The sequence below is a fragment of the Pseudorca crassidens genome, chromosome 10 (genome assembly GCF_039906515.1).
Source record: "Pseudorca crassidens isolate mPseCra1 chromosome 10, mPseCra1.hap1, whole genome shotgun sequence".
NCBI classification, from domain to species: Eukaryota; Metazoa; Chordata; class Mammalia; order Artiodactyla; family Delphinidae; genus Pseudorca; species Pseudorca crassidens.
In genome coordinates this window covers 65455653-65475912 of record NC_090305.1, presented here as the reverse complement: position 1 = coordinate 65475912, position 20260 = coordinate 65455653, and the positions used below count along the sequence as shown (strand labels likewise).

The following is a 20260-nucleotide window of genomic DNA, read 5'->3' as shown; positions in this document are numbered from 1 at the left end:
GATTCTTGCTACTGTATACAGGGCTGTTTTTCAATAAAAATGCCCCAGCTGTGATAATCAAGCCACTGAAGGTGTAGATAGGCTTATCATCTATGATTTTTCCCCTTACCTACTCCTTCCCCTTTTCCGATCAATGCTTCTGGACTTCCCTTTAAAAAGCCACCCCTCACCCCAACTCTGAGCCATTTAGTCTTGTGAACTTGACTCCACCCCTCATACCCCAGGTCTGAGGTCTGGCTTAATCCAGTCCAGTTATTCCATCCCCTGACCACAAAGACGGTTGAGGCAGGCACATTATCTAAGCTGGACTAACCAGACGAAAGCATAGGACTTCTGCTGGGAACACTAGAACCCAGATTCTTTTTGCTGCTGTGTGGAAAGAAAAATCTCAGTAATTGCAGCAGCCATCCCAGAACGAGATGGATGAGTCTGCTAAGAATGAAGGCAGGACGCTAAGAGAGGAATTGGGTCCTGGTGCTACAGAAGGATCTGCCAGATCAAGCCCTACCTGAAGCCAGCTGTCTCAGAATCTTCTTCCCAACTAGGCCTCAACTTTGGCACTTCTGTGTCTATCTTTGCATGGCCCAATCATAGCAAGAATCCTGCTAAGTCAGTTTAGCCAGACTCCCCCTGCCCGGGGTTCCTCTTCCTCCACCAACCCCCAAGTGATCCCTGATCACCCTGGCCTGCCTTCAGCAAGCATCCTGTTAGGTTGGCTTAGCCAGACTCTCCCCTTACCCTTGATGTTTCCCATTGGTAATTTTCTATCCACTGACCCGCACTCTGCTCCTTGGCTATAAATTCCCAATTTTCTTTGTTATATTCAGAGCTAAGCCTAATCTTTCTCCCCTACTGCAAAACCCCATTGCAGTAGTCCCTACACCTATAGTAAAAGTCTCCCTGAATAAAGTCTGCCTCACTATTTTAACTAGTGTCATGGATAATTTTTTCTTTAATAGTTCTTGCTGACCTGAAAGTTAAACCTAGCACTGGTGGGTCAAAAGACTCATAATGATCTTTGCAAAGCCAGTGTCCAAGAGATCAGGAACCAAGAAAATGGGAGTAGATGCCTTTCTGAAGAGCAGTCTTGGCCTTGAGTGGCCTGGAGCAAAATCAGTACATATTTTCCTAGGTGCCTGATATAAAAAAGTACCCGTTTTTGGCATCCCTTCCAGGATACAAAGTTTGCTGAAAGTGACCTCTTTTGTTGACTTTTAAAATTTTATGTCTCCCCCACCCTGCTGCCATGCCTTGCGGTTCTTGAGTGTGTAGGAAAAAACCCACTTGGAGTGACTCACACCACAATTATCCTTGGACACAGAGACAGACCTTGGGATTAAGCTTTTGATCTGTTCATTACAGGGGAGAAAAAAATCCTTTCCACTGCTGCAAATCTCCTTAGGCTTTGTGATTACTTCTAGAAAAAGATAATCTTATTTGAAGAAATACTGAATGTATAAAACAGTACTGAGTTACATTTGACCTGAAGATATTCAGAATTTGTTATTTTTAGTCTAAGAGTGGGTTATGGGTTACTTATATTTATTTGCAGATGTATAAAATGTATCTTGTCCATCTTTTGGTGATATTTGCAATTTTAATAAATAAATGTTAGTAAGATCTTATAGGTCCTATATCCCTGCCATTAATTTGGTGTTTAGTCAGACCATCTCTGGCATCTCTTGTATTCTTGTAGAGGTAATTAGCCCTTGAATTTATGTGTATCTGTCTTCTCTTCCCAAGTAGACAATAAATTAATTAAGCCAAGGATCACACTCCTCTGATCCTTGATCAGCAGCATAGTCTTGTACACAGAGGACAGCAAGTTGTGTGTCAGTCCCAACGATCTAGTTTACTGTGTTACAGTCCAAACTGTACAGCAGATAAATAGAGAAAGCACAGGCCTCAGTTTCCTACCCTGCCCAATCTGTGACATGTAGGAGTCGTGTATGGAAAGAATTTAAAAAGTGCCAGGCATGCAGAGGGAGTGTAGGAAGTGGTGGGCTGGTACTAGCAGTAACAATGATGTAACTGCCCTGTAATTACATCATTATGTGGCTGGAAGGACTTGCCGGCATACCCTTAACCTGACAGTGGCTTCCCAGTGGCTGGTGATGAACACACTCCAAGTAGAGAGGATGGCGCCAAATAGTCTGCTTTTCCTACTCATCCCCTTGCAGAACAACCAGACTGTGTCTGAGGAGCACCCTGGAGTTCCTTCTTTCTAGTGTCTTCTCTTTTCTCTCCCTCCTCACTCCCTGCGGTCCTTATTACCCATCATGACCCTCCTCCCCACCCACAGAGTTTCCAGATCTTTAAGACAAACCAGGCTTTCTCTTCCTAATGTTGGTTGCTTTTCATAGCAGTTCATGTTCTTATGCTGAATGACCTCCTTCCCACCAGGGTAGAAGATGAAAAGAATAAAGGGGGAAAAGGGACCGAAAATCCTGCATGGCCAAACAATAACAACGATAAAATCATCATTGTCATCATTGTCACCATCATCATCATCATCTGAATTCTCTACCTGGAGCCCAGAGCGAAAGGAGGGAAGGAGGGGGATGGAAGAAAGAGGAGCTGCACTGAGTTCAAGTGCTTGACCACGGGAGGAAAAAGAAGAGAAAAAAGGGAAACATCTATCTATGAAACAGAAACAGACTCACAGACATAGAGAACAGACTTGTGGTTGCCAAGGGGGAGAGGGGTGGGGGAGGGATGGAGTGGGAGTTTGGGGTTAGCAAATGCAAACTATTACATATAAAATGGATAAACAACAAGGTCCTACTGTATAGCACAGGGAACTATATTCAATATCCTGAGATAAACCATAATGAAAAAGAATACAAAAAATAATGTATATATATGTATAACTGAATCACTTTGCTGTACAGCAGAAATTAATACATTGTAAATCAACTATACTTCAATTTAAAAAAATCTAAAAAAAAAAGGAAAGGAAGAGGAGAGGGAACAGGAAGAAGAAGAGGAAGACAAGAAAGAGAAAGAGGAGAAGTTGGAGGAAGGAGAGAAGGAGGAGGAGATTGAGGAGAAGTACATGGAAGAAGAAGTGGGAGCCTTGGGATGGGGCAGGCAATAAGATACTATCCCTGGCTCTTGGCCCAGGGTAGCAAATACCATTCTAGAGTCTGCAAAGGGTTGAAAACAGAAGATGACACCTCAGTGCAGTTTATGAGTCAACTGAACTATTCTGCAGCCATTTAAATCTGGACACCCTGTCCCCAAGAAGAGAAGGAGGATGCTGAAAGCCTTCAATTACAGAACCCTTGTTACAGGCCAGGTACTGTGCCAAGCTGGGTGGCGGCAAGCAAGCTGTTTCTCCTCTCTAGTCTTTAGGCTCTTCATCTGTAAAGAGACAGAGGTGGTGCCTACCTCATAGATTTGTTGTAAGGACTGAGAGAGAGAACGCATATAAAGTGGTTAATGGCAGCCCCTTAGGGGCGGCGGTGCTGCTTCTTACAGGAGGTGTGCGTGGGACAGGTAGGGAAACCTTTCCAGTGTGTAGATCCCATAAAGGTGTAGGCCACTTAGTGCTGATAAATTGCAAAGAGGTATATATTCAATCCTCTTCTTTTGGTTCAGTCCCCACATCATCTCCAAGGTATGAAACAGGGACATTGTCCAGGTTAGTTAAACCTCTGTTCTCAAACATGTACATGCATATGAATCACCCAACGATCAGAAAGTCTGGGGTGTGCCTGAGGTTCTGCATTTCTAGCAGGCTCCCAGGAGATGCTGATACTGCCAGCCCATGCACTGCACTGTAAGCGGTAAAGAGTTAACCAATCGCTTTGGTGTGACAGTGTCAATTGAAACATGAAAGCAATGCAGAAACCAGACAAGATACATGACCACAGATTTACTTCCTAATACTTATTCTCTTAATTTGGGGAGCAAACTCTCATCTGAATGAGTGGGAAGGAAGGAAGGAAAGAAGGAAGGAAGGAAGGAAGGAAGGAAGGAAGGAAGGAAGGAAGGGAGATGAAATGAAAATGAATTACTGCTAAGGCCATACAGTAAAAGACAGTAAGAGTTAACAGAATTTTGCCAAATAGAGATTGGTCCTATTGAACTTACTTGAATAAATACAACTAAATCATTTGAAATCAACCAACTGTTCATCAAATGGAAGCTGCCAAAGTACTTGGAAAAGATTTTTTTTTGAGTGTTTAACATCTCTCCACCTGAGTCTTGTTTACACATTAAATTTGCTCAGCAGCTCCAAAGGCAAAGACCAATCCCTATCAAAATAACCATATTTCCTTCTGAATTGAACTAATCACGTATGAACAATTCAATTCAACTCATCAAACAACATCTGAACATCCTGTATGTACTGAGCGCCACCTTCGGTCCTGGAGAGGAAGAGAAGAAAGGCACTGAACACACGCTCTCAGGAGCTCAGGGTGTAATGGTGGACACAGACAATGGAGCCCTGCCATCATCTATGATGCTGGTCAGCACAGGGACTGCAGCACACAGAGGAGGGACACATCTCTCAGCCTGGAGAGGAAGGAGAGGGCACAGTGGGTAGGGATAAGTCAGGAAAGGCATCCTGGAGGAGGTGATTTGAGCTCTGTCCTGCTTGTGTGAGTGGAAAACAGCTTCGGGATGTTCATTCTTCAAGTCCCCAACACGGGACCTAGGAAGATGGATAGGCCTCTGTCCTCCCTAGTCATGAATTGCTGGCTGGCAAGTCTTCAGTTCCTTGGCTTCTTTGCCACCCCATACCCTACCCACCACCACAGCCAATAGGTGGCAGAGACAGTGGTCCTGAGCAAAAAGAATCTCCAGGTATTACACTAATGTATGCTGTAGCATCTCATTAGCATCTTTGCCAGCAGAAAGCACATAAATAATTCATTGGTTCTGCTCTAGAATATCTGATAGACTGGTCCAAACTCCCTCGCAGAAAGGGGAAGCCTCAGGAGCTGGGGGAGGGCTCTGATGGAGCAGCAGCTCTCAGGCTGGAAAGTCTTCACACATGGACCCACAGTGCTGCTCTGATGGAAGAGAACAAAGCGATGCATCGCTTTCCTTTTACCCAAGAAGGAGACTCCTTTTCTCCTATAAATGAGACCCTCTAAAAGAGTGGAAGCCGACCAGGGTGACCCACTTACAAAACAGAATAAAGATTCACTGTCAGGAAGCTCGCAATAACCCCAGATCAGCCCTTTCCAAGGCTCCAGACCCATGGCCAAATTAGAAGTTCTGCAACACAGAGACCTTTTAAGCATTGTTTGATAAATAGTTTTCCCAAACATAGTTGACCATGGAAACATTTTTTTTAATAGCTGAGGACTTATTAACATTCATCAAAAACTAGTATTCCATAGATGGCAGAGTTGCAGTTAGAGTCAAAGACCTCAAGATCTGCTGCAGAATTCCTTCTCGTGGATTTCCCTGGTGGTCCAGTGGTAAAGAATCCACCTTACAAGGCAGGGGATGCGGGTTCAATCTCTGGTCAGGGAACTAAGATCCCACATGCCGTGGGGCAACTAAGCCTACGTGCCACAACTACTGAGCTCGCACGCCTCAACTAGAGCCCGCGTGCCGCAAATTACAGAGCCCACGCGCCCTGGAGCCTGTGCGCCACAACTAGAGAAGAGAAAAAACCCTCACGCCACAACTAGAGAGAAGCCCTCACACCACAGTGAAGAGCCCACGTGCTGCAACAAAAGATCCTGCATGCCTCAGCGAAGATCCTGCGTGCTGCAACTAAGACCCGACACAGCCAAAAATTAAATAAATAAATAATAAATCTTAAAAAGAATTCCTTCTTGCTCAGGGGAGGTCAGTCTTTGTTCTATTCAGACCTTCTACTGATTGGATGAGGCCCACCCCATTATGGAGGGCAATCTAATGTATTCAAAGTCCACTGATTTAAACGTTACTCTCATCTGAAAAACACCTTCAGAGAAACATCCAGAATAATGTTTGACCAAACATCCGGGCATCCGGGCACTGACACACAACATGAACCATCACACAGCCCTATTTTGTGTCATGTCACTCTATGCGCCATCAGCTAAGCTTGACTGGAGCTGGAGGACCAAACCTTCCCAGCTGGCTCACTCCCATGGCTGGCAAGTTAGCGCTGCCTATGGGCTGGGAGCTCAGCTGGGCTGTTGGGAGAAAGGTGCAGGGCCAGGTTTCTCTCTACATGGGCTTCTCCATGGGGCCGACTGGGCTTCCTCCAGCAGGATAGAGGTGTTCTAGAACTTATTACAACCCACTCTCTGCTCAAGTTATTTACATTTAGCCCACATGCAAAATATACTAATCCCCCCCACCCCCAAGTCTCATCCCTTTACCACATCTGGCTTGAGGATCAGAAGCTTATCATCGACATAAGGTTCAGGTGTGGATGAAGCTTGAGTTCAAAGAGACAGCCACAAAACATTCCGCCCACTGAGAAGGCAGTGTATGTGCCCTCCCCTGAATCTGGGGACAGGGACCTCTGGTGATTATGCTGACAGATGGCAGATGGCAAAGTGACGCTGTGCTGGTTTCCAGGCCTGGGCCTTAAAAGACTGGTGCTTTCTGCTTTCTGTCTCTTGGAACACTTGCTCTGGACCCTGAGCTGTCATGAAATCCAATTACCCTGAGACCATCCTGCTGGAGAGGCCATGGTAGATGTTCCAGTCAACAGCCTTCCAACCACCCTGACAAGGCTCCAGCCATGTGAGTGAAGCCATCTTGGACCCTCCAGACCAGCCCGGACACCAGCTGAGTGGCCCTGAGTAACTCTGGTGGGCACCATAGGGGTAGATCTGCCCAGATTCCTGACCCACAAAATCATGTATTAAAATTGTTGTTGTTTTAAGCCATACCAAGAGATAACAGGAACAAACAGTATTTGACATCTTTTAGGTCACTAGTTTATAACTCTTGGTTTTATGTTTAATAGCAGAAACATCCTTTCCAATAACCTCTCACATGGGACCTATTATGTAAAGAGATCCAAGGAGCTACTTTGCTAAAAGTAAAACTCCCTCAACCTTCGTATCCCCATGGCTAAAGCACCTCTGAAAAAGGTACTCCTTGTTTTACAAAGACTATACTCAAGGTCCAAGGCTTAAATGGCTTGCTTTATGTCAGTAGTTCTCAAAGTGTGGTTCCTGGACCAGCAGCATCAATATCTTCTGGAAACTTGTCAGAAATACAAATTCCCAAGCCACGTCCCACATCTACCAAATCAGAAACTCTGGGGTGGGGTTCAGCCTTCTGTGTTTTAACAAGCCCTCCAGGAGATTCTGACACACGATAGAGTTTGGGAATCACTGCTCTGTATCACAGAGTGAGGTAATTACCCAGCAAAACCTTGACTTGATCTGACCTAGGTTTGAATCCTGGACATTTCTCAGTTTTGTGACCGTAGGCGAGTTACTGTCTCAGCCTCAGTTTCCCTACCTGAAAAGAGAAGAGAGTAATAACTACTGTTGATACCCTCTTCCATTCTTTCTCTCTCCTCTGATGGTCCCAACCCTTCTGGGTGATGGAAAAGGAGAAAGGGCTCTAAGCCCCAGGTTAATGTGGTGACTCTGAGCCCTGCTGGTAGAGTGGGTGGCTGCCATTCCCTGAACCTGGGTTCTGGAGTTTCCTTCTAAGCAACCTTGACTAATCTGAAGAGCCAGGGAAGCAAGGAGGATATGCAACCAGTGAGATTTAATTTAAATTGAATGGCTTCACTAAAATTTCTGAGAGGAGCTTCAGGTGTCTCTAGCACATGAGTTCAAGTCCATCCCTGTACAGGAAACCCCATCTCTCCCTCTAGTCCTCACGCCTCTGTCTGAAACACCAGCCCAAGAGCCCTCTGCCCCTCCTGGACTCCTCCCCAGACCTCCCTGCAAGATGAAGCAAGCCAGACCACAGCTGGTTCTGCCTCTAATGACTATTTTCTTCATTTGCCTGTTTTCCCTTCTGTCTCATCATTATGTCAATACCAGAAGGAGAAGGTTGTCAGGGCAACCTAGAGAGGAGGCGAGAAGTTCATCCTTGATCAAGACCTTAAGTCTGCTTGGTTAAACACCCACTGAGTTCTTGGCTGCCCTCTGTTTTCTGGAAGCAAGAATGTAAAAATTCAACATTTTCTGCTTTTCTCCCCTTTTCTCTCCCTCTAATCATCTTAATCTCTCTCTTCTTCTCTCAAGTCAGCCTGACCTGTGTACATTCTCCGGAATTTACTAGCTTTAACTCCTTCTGTTTCTACTAACTAACCTTGATACTCTTTTCTACCTGAATCAATACATTGAGACCCTCCAGTACCCTGTCTGATGGGTACTGCACACAGCACCCCACCTCATATGCTGGCGGGGGAGGGATTAGATGTGGTCCAGCACCAGGAGGGCTGGGGGCATGTGGCAGACACATGGATGTTGGGCTGGTGGTATTACTGTTTTAGTAATCCCTGTCTCCCTGGCTGGCATTCTCTCCATTATAAAACTAGAATGTCAGTGCTCAGAGCTGCCACAATTGTGTTATGATAGCATTTAAAATGAAAGAATGGAGAGAAACATACCAGAATACAGACAGTGATTAAGTCTAAGAGATGAGATAATTTTTACACTTTTCTGTATTTCCTGATTTTTTTTTTTTTTTTTTTTTTTTTTGCGGTACGCGGGCCTCGCACTATTGTGGCCTCTCCCGTTGCGGAGCACAGGCTCCGGACGCGCAGGCTCAGCGGCCATGGCTCACGGGCCCAGCCGCTCCGCGGCATGTGGGATCTTCCCGGACCGGGGCACGAACCCGCGTCCCCTGCATCGGCAGGCGGACTTTCAACCACTGCGCCACCAGGGAAGCCCTTTCCTGATTTTTTATAATGAGCATACATTACTTTTTTACCTTTCTTTTTGAAATAATTATATATTTACAAGAAACTGCAAAAATAGTACAGAGAGGTCTCATGTACCCTCCACCCAGGCATATATAACTTTTATAATAAAAAATTAAAACTAAAAATAATTTCTCCTATACACACAGGAGCCAGCTTGAGGGTTCCCAATGGCCAAATCTGAGATAATTTGAGCGATAAATAACCATAGTAATGGATTATAAACCATAGGGAAAAAAATCCATGAGTCCATACTGTTATAAATAAATACCTGAATAAGTAAATAAGAAGGAGAAGGGATAATTCTTCTTTAAAGTAAAATTCCGATTAATAAATGTAGAATGAATGATAGAGATAGGAAATCAGGAACAGGCAAACAACATGGAATAATTGTTGTCCAAAGGCATTATCAATGGATGCCAAATCAATGGGTAAAAGAACGAAAAAAGAAGACATTTGCACAGTTTCAAAGTAGCTCAAGATAATTATTAATTACAAAGGAAAAAATAGAAACTGTGCAGATACCTACCACCTTAACCAAGTGATGAAAGTCAACAGCACCAGTAATAAGACATGTTGATATCACGTATCCCTTATATGATTCATAATATCACTTCTGGTGCTTTTGTCCAAAATGCATTACCTCAATCTAATCACGAGAAAATCTCAGACAAACCCAAATTGAGGGACATTCTACAAAATGCATACTCAGTACTCTTCAGAAGTGGCAAGGTCATAAAAGACAAGGCAAGACTGAGAAACTGTCCCAGATTAAAGGAGACATGACAATTAAATGTAATGTGGGATCCTGTGTGGAGTCTGAACAATAAAAGGAGATTGGTGGGAAAACTAATGAGCATATCATTAGCATTCTTGGTTGTAAGCAACATAAACCAACATGATTTGTTGGAAAACCATCAGTGTGGGGAGGAGGAGGCCAGATTTGAACCTAGGCATACTGGCTCCATAAGTCCAGCTCCTAACCACTTCATTTTGCTTCCTTTTGACAAATAAGCCTTTACCGAGACTTTGTGTTCCAGGCACTGGAGATATAAAATTAAACAAAGAATTGGTCCCTGAACTCAATTATTGCCAGCCATGTTGGTATCCCCAGTCCTGAGCATAGTGCCAGACTCCTGGCAGGTGCTTAATAACTGGCAATCGAATGAATCAATGAACCAACGTGGTAGTGGCCCCCAAGGTGGCCCCCAATGATCCTCACTTCCTAATGTTGACTCTTCAGGTAGTCCCCTCCTGTACTGAATAGCGTTGTCCTGTGGGACCAATATAATATAGTGGAAGTGATGGTGTGCGATTTCTGAGGCTGGCTCATGAAAGACACTGTGGCTTCAACTTCCTTTTGTAGGATCACTTGCTCTGGGGCAGCCACATCACAGACACTCAAGCAGTCCAGGTTTACATGGCAAGAAACTAAAACCTCTTGCTAAGAGCCATGTGAGGGAACCATATTGGATGCAGATCCCTGAGTCCTGGTCAAGCCTTCAGATGACTGCAGCCCTGGCTGGCATCCTGACTTCAACATCATGAGAGACCTTGAGCCTAAACCACTCAGCTAAACTGTACCTAAATTCCTGATCCACCAAAACTGTGTGATAGTAGTTATTACTGTTTTAGGTAGCTAAGTATTGGGGCAGTTTATTGCCCAGCAATAAATAACAAATACAGTCAATGAATGAATGAAATGTCAGACCTATTCTTTCCCTGCTGTGTCTTGCCCTTATTATCATAGCATTGTCATAACATTTGATTGTTTACAAGCCTGTATCACCTGATGCCCTGAGGACAGAGATGGTCCGTGGTCTCTGGGTCCCCAGTGCCTGGTGCCATACCTGACATATGGCAAGTGCTCAATAAGTATTTGCGGAATGGATGAGTGCCAAGAGACAAATGGAGTCCTAAACCCATCTTTATCCAGAGTTCTCTAGCAGTCCTAAAAGTATTACTGCTGGGAAGGAAGAAAAGGGATAGAGTTTTATTGAGAACACTGAAGTCAGTAGGGTTCTTTTCTCCTGACTTCCAATCATCAATGTATTCCAAAAGTTTTGAATTTGAAACAGAAACAGAAGTATTTAGTAAGGAGATCAATGCCTTCCCTCCACTCACTTGGGTTGAGGAATGACACCTCCCTCTATGCCACAAAGGTATAAAATGACCCTTCTTAGGTCACCTCAGTGGGCCAACTTGTCACTGTTTTGCAAATAATACAATATACAGAAATCGATTATATATAAAATTTAAACTTTTCCCTCTACTTGGAAAGCAGCCATTAAAAATTATGAGAACGAAGATAACCTATGGAATGGGAGAAAATATTTGCAAATGATGTGACCAACAGGGATTGATTTCCAAAATATACAAACAGCTCATATAGTTCAATGTCAAAAAAACCAAACAGCCCAATCGAAAAATGGGCAGAAGACCTAAACAGATATTTCTCCATAGAAGACATACAGAAGGCCAAAAGGCACATGAAAAGATGCTCAACATCACTAATCATTAGAGAAATGCAAATCAAAACTACAGTGAAGTATCACCTCACACCAGTCAGAATGGCCATCATCAAAAAGTCTACAAATAATAAATGCTGGAGAGGATGTGGGAAAAAAGGAATCCTCCTACCCTGTTGGTGGGAATGTAAATTGGTGCAGCCACTATGGAGAACAGTATGGAGGTTCCTTAAAAAATAAAGTTACCATATGATCCAACAATCCTATTCCTGAACATATATCCAGAAAAGATGAAAACTCTAATTCCAAAAGATAATGCACCCCAATGTTCAGAGCAGCACTATTTATAATAGCTAAGACATGGAAGCAACCAAAATGTCCATTAACAGTTGAATGGTTAAAGAGGATGTGGTACATGTATACAATGGACTCTTGCTCAACTATAAAAAAGAATGAAATAATGCCATTTGCAGCAACATGGATGGACCTAGAAATTATCATACTAAGTGAAGTAAGTCAGACAGAGAAAGACAAATACTATATGACACCACTTACATAGAGAATCTAAAATGTAATATAAATGAACTTACTTACAAAACAAACAGACTCACAGACATAGAAAACAAACTTACGGGTGCCAAAGGGGAAGTGGGGGAGGGATAAATTAGGAATTTGTGATTAAAAGATACACACTACAATATATAAAATAGATGAACAACAAGGACCTACTGTATAGCATAGGGAACTACATTCAATATCTTGTAACAACCTGTAATGGAAAATAACCTGAAAAAGAATATATATATGTATGTATAATTGAATTGCTTTGTTGTACACCTGAAACATTGTAAATCAACTACATTTCAATTAAAAATTTTTGAGAACTATTGATCGATATGGAAAATATATAAAGTTCAGTGGGGAAAGCAAGGATAAAATTAGGTGGGCATCACCAAGACTGTATTGGGCACCTCTTCAGATCTGCTTGGCCCTGCCTGTCTCTTAGTCCTGCCCACGCTGGGGTGACCAGTTCTGGGTCAACTCCGGCCAGCTTCTCACAGCTGCAACCTGACATTATGTGTCCCCTGCTTATGCCGCTCACCCTGGGGCTTCTCTGTCAATGCCATCGCCTGGGACTTAGGGGAAACCCACTCAGCACCCATGCAAGGGCACCTCAGAAATGTGGGTGAGTTACCCCACGGGGAAAGCCTTTGACCGACCGACAGGGGTTGGGAGCCAATGGAAAATGCTTCTCTCTTTCTCCCCCCACCCACGCAAGGTCTTCCTATGACTCCTCAGATGATCTTGGATACAGCACCCAGGTGCACTCAGCTGTGGCCAGTTCCATAACACATTCTTGCCAGCTTCGCTCCCCATTTCTCATTCCTCCTCCCTGAAATCATGTTCCTCAGTGAAATATTTGCACAGAAACCTTTGTCTCAGACTCTGCTTTCTGGGGAACCAAGCCAAGACAAGCATCACAACGTTCAAATAAAATGTATTTATAGGGACAGAGACTGCAAGGAAAAAGCACCAATATGATGGTATTGCTGTGTTAGAGTTGGGGGGAAGGGATTATGAGTGGTTTTTTTATTTTCCCTATTTTAAACTTTTTCTTTTTTCTTTTTTTTGGCCACGTGGCACGGCTTGCCAGATCTTAATTCCCCAACCAGGGACTGAACCTGGACCACAGCAGCGAAAGCGCTGAGTCCTAACCACTGGACAGCCAGGGAATTCCCCTAAACTTTTTCTTAAACGATGCATTACTTTTGTACACTTAAAAAACCATTTCCATTTTGGAAAAGAAAAAAAACAAAAAGAAGAAGAAGTGCTTAATAAAACCAAAAAAAATGTGTTTATTATATTAAAATGTTAAACAGCCTATTAAATTGTTTTTAGAATATAATCACACAACTATGTAAAACAGATTTAAAATATTAAAAATTGTAGGGCTTCCCTGGTGGCGCAGTGGTTGAGAGTCTGCCTGCCGATGCAGGGGACACGGGTTCGTGCCCCGGTCCGGGAGGGTCCCACGTGCCGCGGAGCGGCTGGGCCCGTGAGCCATGGCCGCTGGGCCTGCGCGTCTGGAGCCCGTGCTCCGCAATGGGAGAGGCCACAACAGTGAGAGGCCCGCATACCGCAAAAAAAAAAAAAAAAAAAAAAAAAATTAAAAATTGTAAGTAAATGACAAAAAAATCATTTCTGTTTTGAAAGTCACTGTTGGAAATGGTATTGAACTAGACAGAAAACTGACAGGATGTCATTTGGAGACCTCTGCTCAGATGCTAATTGTCTTCCTTAACAAGCAGGGGCAAGGGAGAGGTGCTGGGAAGGCTTCCTCCTCAGTGAGGGGAATAGAGGGACTGGAGTTAATTGGCCGGAGTGATGCTAAGGAGAACCTGTCCTCTCTACCCTGCTGGTTGCTGAGTTTGCCATGGAGTGTTTTTTAACATTTTGACCAGCTGCAATTTTGGCATTTTCTTCTACTTAAAACATCTCTATTAATATTGGCATATTTAAACATCCCAGGAACCTTTGAAGCTCTTCTTTGGGAAAAGCTCTTCAGCTCTTATGGAGTCTCCTCATTCCACCTAGTCATTGGCCAAGGTTAGGGCTGGGGTCTCTGGGGGAATGAGGTAGGAGATAGGGGTTCTGGTGGGAGACAACCTAGGGGTTCTTATGGGTAGGAACAATCATGACAGCATCTTTTGGGGAGGAAAAAAGCACTGGATCCTGGAGGAAGCCAGGGTTGATGCAAGAAGGTCAGGAGCAGGGTAGGGTGGGGCAATGTCCCCTTTGGGCTATTCTGGAGTCTTAACAGCCCTCCATTTGAGACTGGTCCTGGTAGGTGACACACTTGAGGCTGTCAATTCCAGTCAAAGAAGGGTGGTAGAAATCTGGAAATTTCAAGCTCCAAATCCCTTCCCTGCCTCTTTTTTTTTTTTGCCATGCCACTTGGCTCGCTGGATCTCAGATCCCCAACAGGGATTAAACCTGGGCCAAGGCAGTGAAAGCCCAGAATCCTAACCACTAGGCCACCAGGGAACTCGCCGCCTGCATTTTCCAGCAATGTTTCCAAAGTCACCTAAATGTGTCGGTTTTGCTTTTCATGTATTGATGTGGGAATTACCCCAGAGAATCCCTGGTATTCCAGAAAGCCAGATGACAGGGCTTGGGATAGCCTGTTGGGTACTCTCTGGGCTTCTCTTCACTTCAGGGGGGTCAGCCAGATCCCCCAGATAGTAAAATGTCAGCTTTAGAACATAGTCCCCAAGGGCCCAGCTTGTGCCTACAGCAACCCCTCCCCACCCCCAGGCCTTCAGAGTCTTTAAATGTACTTTCACAGCACCCTGGAGGTGGCTGGGGTATCCATCCACATTACCACTCCCATTTTACAGAGGAAGAAACTGAGGCCAGAAGAAGTCAAGGGATTAGAAACACAGTAATATGTGCTAGAGCTCAAACCTGCCAACCCCTCTGGCCCCCACATTTAGTAGTCTTTTTGTTATACCCGCAGTCCAGCAGTTCTCAAACTTTTCCATCTCAGAACCCCTTTATACTCTTAAAAATTAGTGAAGACCCCAAAGAGCTTTTGTAAGCTCCTTGAGGGCAGGGATCAGCTTTCTCAGTTTTGTGTGCCCATCCCCTCCCCACAGAATTCACACACAGTAGGCGGTCAATTCTCATGACAGGATGAGAAAGAGAAGATGAAAGGAAAATGGAAGGAAAGACAACCCCAGGTCCAACCTGACTGTGGTGTTACCTACCCCACCATCACACCAGCTCGTCCTCTGGATGCCCCTGCCATAAACACTGCCCCTTCACGACTGTTCCACAGTGACCGACAGTTAGAGCCTGCAGGCCAGGAGGAGCTGCAGACATCAGCTGCGAATCATCAACACAGAACAGGCAACATTCATGAGCACATACTGTATGCCAGGCACTGTTCTATCACTTTACGGGGATGGTTTTTTTTTTTCTTTTTTTTTTGTAGTACGCGGGCCTCTCACTGCCGCGGCAGTCTCTCCCGTTGCGGAGCACAGGCTCCTGGCACGCAGGCTCAGCGGCCACGGCTCACGGGCCGAGCCGCTCCACGGCACGTGGGATCCTCCCGGACCGGGGCACGAACCCGTGTCCCCTGCATCGGCAGGCCGACTCTCAACCACTGCGCCACCAGGGAAGCCCTACGGGGATGGTATTTAACCCTATTTCTCAGCTGCTATTATTTTTACGGATGAGGAAAACTAAGGCACAGAGAAGTTAACCTGTCCACAGTTACAAAATGAGTAAATGGAGGATCCAGGGTCTGCTCCAGATTCTGCTGGCTTAACCACTCCTCAATGCTGCCTCTCATAGTGGGAAAGAGTAATCTGGAAGGGGCTGCCACAAGACAGGAGCACCTAAAGGGAGATGATGAGGCCTCAGCGAGAAAAAACAGCCAAGGAAGCAGCCCCCAGACCACACTCACCCCTGCAATCACATATAAATATACCCAAGTCCATGGCGTGCAAGTCAATGTTTAACAACCAGCTCTCTGGAGTGGCAGGGACCGATTTGTAAGCATTTGCTCATTTCCATGGTGTAAACATTCTCCCACCATGGCTGATTTCAAGAGACCAATAGTTTACCATCAGTTTACAAAATTCCTGAATATTTAACCATCGGCTCTTGTGAGCATGTATGGTCCAGCTCTGGCACACCACTGTACAAGCCAGCCCCGCAGCACTGATTTGGACCCTAGATACCCAGCAACACATAGGACGCTACGTGAATGACTGCCATGAGATGGACTATCAATGGCATTACACAGATGGCTACACAGCGGCTCAGAACACATAAATAATTTTCTCAGGGCCACAGAGCTAGAAAGAAACCGAGCAGGGACTCAGATTCAAGTCTCCAGACCCACACTGTCCAGGGCAGCAGCCATGAGCCACACGTGACTATTGAACACTTGACGTGGGGCTGGTCCAAACTGAGATATTGCTGTAAGTGTAAAATACACACCAGATTTTGAAGACTTCACAAGAGAAAAAAGACCGTAAGATATCCCATTTACATATTTTTATATTGAATGTATGTTGAAATGATAATTTTGGATATGCTGGGTTAAATAAAATATATTTTGGAAATAGATTTTCTTTTCTTTTTTTCTAATGTAGCTACTAGAAAATTGAAAGTTAATATCTAACTCACGTTCTAGTTTTATTAACATGACTACATTCCTGGTCTAGAGCTCTGCCTGCAAAGCACCAGGCATTTCCCATATCTGGGGATACCCAAATCCCTATAGGTCCCTGTGTAAGCGAGCGAACGCGCGCACACACACACACACACACACAACCCGCTTGCGCAGGACAACTTACACTCTGCCTCCCCCACCCCCAACACTCACCACTCGTCCCACAGAGCCACTCAGGGTAACAGGACCCGGGGCCACAAAGACACACAACCCCCAAGACCAGCCACAGAGCACCTGCCTGAGGACATCATCCGCCCCCGCCCCGCCCCACACTGAACTTGAGGGAAAATGCTGTTCTAGAACATCGGCTGGGGGTGCCTCCCACCCACTTATCAGCAGCTCTCTGTCTGGCTGAGTGGCAGACGTGTGGCAGACGGCACCTCTACCTGTAGCATCAGTCTCTTTGAGGGAGTTCTTCTGAGAGAAGGATGTTTGCCTTGGTGCTGAAACATTACTGCCTGTGAATCTGAGCTGCAGGGCGGCCCCTTGAGTAATGAGAGCAATGGCTGAGGTGTCCAACATGAGGGTGGCTTCTATTTGGACCCGGCTTTTCCCAAGCTATCTTCTTCCTGAACCTTCTGGCTTGAATTTTTCCTGATAGCGGGCGCCCAGGACAGAGGGTGTCATATCAGAAGCCCACCGCTGCCTGCTTCTCAGTGAATTTGCACACCCTTGTGCCTGTGTGTGAGGAAAGCAGGAAGATCAACACATTTTCTATGAGGCTCCTCTCTACCTCACCCACGAGCACACTTGTTCAGCACGCTGCTGGCTGTGCTCTGGCCTCACCACACTGGCTCACTAATTCTTAGGGCGATTTCCAAGTTCGCAGTCATTGAGCCTCTCCAAAGGGTTTTGTTTTTCCTCCCTTAAGCAGAAAACAGCAGACCTCTGGCCCAGGTGACATTAATCCCACAATCACATGGAGGTAATTATTCCAAAGGCAGACTTCAGATTCCATAAAAAGTCAGGGCCACAGCCCCCAGGCCAGCCCAGCAAGACTCAGCTTCCAGAGGTCTCCACGGCCCCTGGCATCCATCACAACAACCAGTCAGGGCTTATAAAGGCTCATCATGAAAAGCAGGTAGGCTCTGGAGATGTAGCCTTCCTGCTCTTAATTGCTTAATTAGGTGGAATATAGCCTGCTGGATTCAAATCAGATGAGCTTCTGCATACACAGCTGACTACAGAAGGCTCAGGGCTGGGGGGGGGGGGCAAGGCAACATGGAAGATTCTAGAACCTGTCTTACCATGGGATGAGGCCTAGGTTAGAAGGGAGGTGAGGCTCTTGTCTCTCACTGCCATCAGTTAGTTTTGACACCTGGACACACAGATGTCCCTCTAGGCCTTGGTTCCTTCCTCAGTAAAATAACATGGTGGTGAGTCGGCCTTCCTCAGGCTCTGCAATATCAGGGCTGCAAGTAGCAGAAAACCGCAGTTCAAACCGGATTGTCATTTGTTATTTCACACAAAAGGCAGAAGAGAGTGCGCCTGAGGCAAGGTACAATCAGCAGCTCAATGTCATCTAAGACCCAGGTTCCTTCTCTGCAAGGTAGCTGTGGCCCCTCCAGGTGTACTTCCCAACTCCTGCGGTGAGAAGGCAAGAGGGCCTGTCTTGCCTCCTGGAGAGAAGGAAGCCTTTCCCAAAGGCTCCTCCCAGAGACCTCCCCTCACATCTCATTGGAGGAACTTCATCACATGCCCACTCCTGAGCCAATCAGTGGTAAGGAACATTGGACAACCTGGATTGGTTCTGTTAATAAGGTGGAAGGTGGGGAATGGATGGTAAATGGGCAACCTACAGTGTCTGCTACAGATACCACTTACATTTAAATGGAAAACAGAACAGGTCTGGTCTTGTCCCCCTTCCCACCTAACCCCCTCCTGCCTTCCTCCATTTCTCTTGTCTTCCTTTTCATTCCTTTTTTTTTGGCTGCCCCACATGCAAGTTGCAGAATCTTAGTTCCCTGACAATGAACTGAACCCAGGCCATGGCAGTGAAACTGTGAATTCCTAACCACTGGACTGCCTGGGAATTCCCTTTTTTATCCTCTTAATCTCTATTCCAGTTATAACTGGAGGGAATATAAACCAAATCAAACTGGCTTAAGACTTAAAAAAATATATATTGGCTCATATAACTGAAAAGTTCAAGAGGAGATTGACACAGCTTGATCCAGGGGTTTCAGTGGTATCATCAAGGAGGGCTGGACCTTTCCTCCTCTTCATTGCCAGCTCTGTGCCAGCTTATTTCTCAGGCCAGCTCCTTCTCTCTGTCCCTTTGTTAGCTGATATGGCCTTTGGCAACTCAAAGCTTCCACAGTCCCCAGCTTAAGGGTCTGGAAGGACAATGTTCCAGTTAATAGGAACCATCATCCAGTTAATAGATATTGCTATATTAAAAAGTCACTCCAAAGCTTAGTGGTATAAAACAACTGTTTCTTATGCTTATGGAGTCTATGCACCAAGGATTCAGACAGGGCATGGCAGGGTTGGCTGTTCTCTGCTCCACTACGTCTGGGGTCTCAGCTGGTATCTTAGTGTGCTTGGATTACCATAACAAAATACCATAGATTGGGTAACTTAAACAACAGAAATTTATTTTCCTGCAGTCTGGAGGCTGCAAGTCCAAAATCAGGGTACCGGCACAGTCAGGTTCTGGTGCAGGTTTCTTCCTGGCTTGCAGACAGCTGCCTTCTATGTGATCAGAAGGTCTTTTCTTAGCACGTGCTTGCAACAGCTCTCTGGTGTCTCTTCTTGTGAGGGCACTAGTCCCATCATGAGGCCACCACCTTCATGACCTCATCTGACACTAATGACCTCCCAAAGGCCCCATCTCCAAATACCATCACATTAGGGATTAGGGCTTCAACATATGAATTTGGGGGTATAACATTCAATCCATAACAGCTGGTGAGACTCAAATGGCTGGGAGCTGGTATCATCTAAGTGCTTTTTCACTCCATGTCTAGCACAAGGGGTGGGATGACTCAAATGACTAAGGGCTCATATTCCCTCCCCTCTCCTCCCCTCCCCTCCCCTTCCCTCCTTCCTCTCCTCTCCTCTATTCTACTGTCTGGTGGTTCAAGGCTGTAAAAGCAAGTGTTTCAACAAACAAGACAGAAGCCACATGTCAACTGGTGTTACTTACATCATATTCTGTGCTCAAAGCAGTTATGATCCTGCCCAAATTCAAGGGGAAAGTCATGGGCTACAATTCTAAGGCAGGAGTATCACAGAATTTGTGGCCATGACTTAAAACCACCACAAGGGTTCCCTGTCTCTCCCAGAGAGCTTATGATCCCAGGAGAGGTGACTGATTGGTCCTGCTGGTGTCCCAGGGCCACCTCTGGACCAATCACCATCAGCACATGGATGTGTCTGTCCTAAGTGACCAGTCTTGGGTATAAGCTCCAATTTGTGCCATTTGATGGACATGTGACCTTGGAGGGAGAGGGCTTAGCTGACGAGTACTTGTAGGCCAGCAGGAACCTTTGAGTTCATGGCTAGAGTCTACTATCATTAAAATGATGAAATGTACAGATTCTTTTCCACCATTTCACATTGGTAAAAATCGAAAAAGAAGGATAGCTAAAGGCAAATAACAAATAACATTAAAAGTGTGCCCAGGCAGGCCCCTGGTGAGGCCCTGGTTCCACCTCTGCTACCCTTCCCTGCCTTTCTGCTCGTTTGCACCTGAGC

General features: G+C 45.4%; 1 protein-coding gene across 11 annotated transcripts in view; it reads right to left on the bottom strand.

Moving 5' to 3' along the window:
- The window catches only part of LARS2 (leucyl-tRNA synthetase 2, mitochondrial), a 282370-nt gene that overhangs the window by 180806 nt on the left and 81304 nt on the right, over positions 1-20260 (bottom strand). For 2 of the 11 annotated variants that reach the window (XM_067754086.1, XM_067754088.1), the window contains one exon: positions 17809-17973. The exons of the other annotated variants lie outside the window; for them this stretch is intronic. The gene's annotated coding sequence lies outside the window, so the exon portion shown is untranslated. The remainder of the gene's footprint in view (positions 1-17808; positions 17974-20260) is intronic. 11 annotated transcript variants of the gene reach the window in all.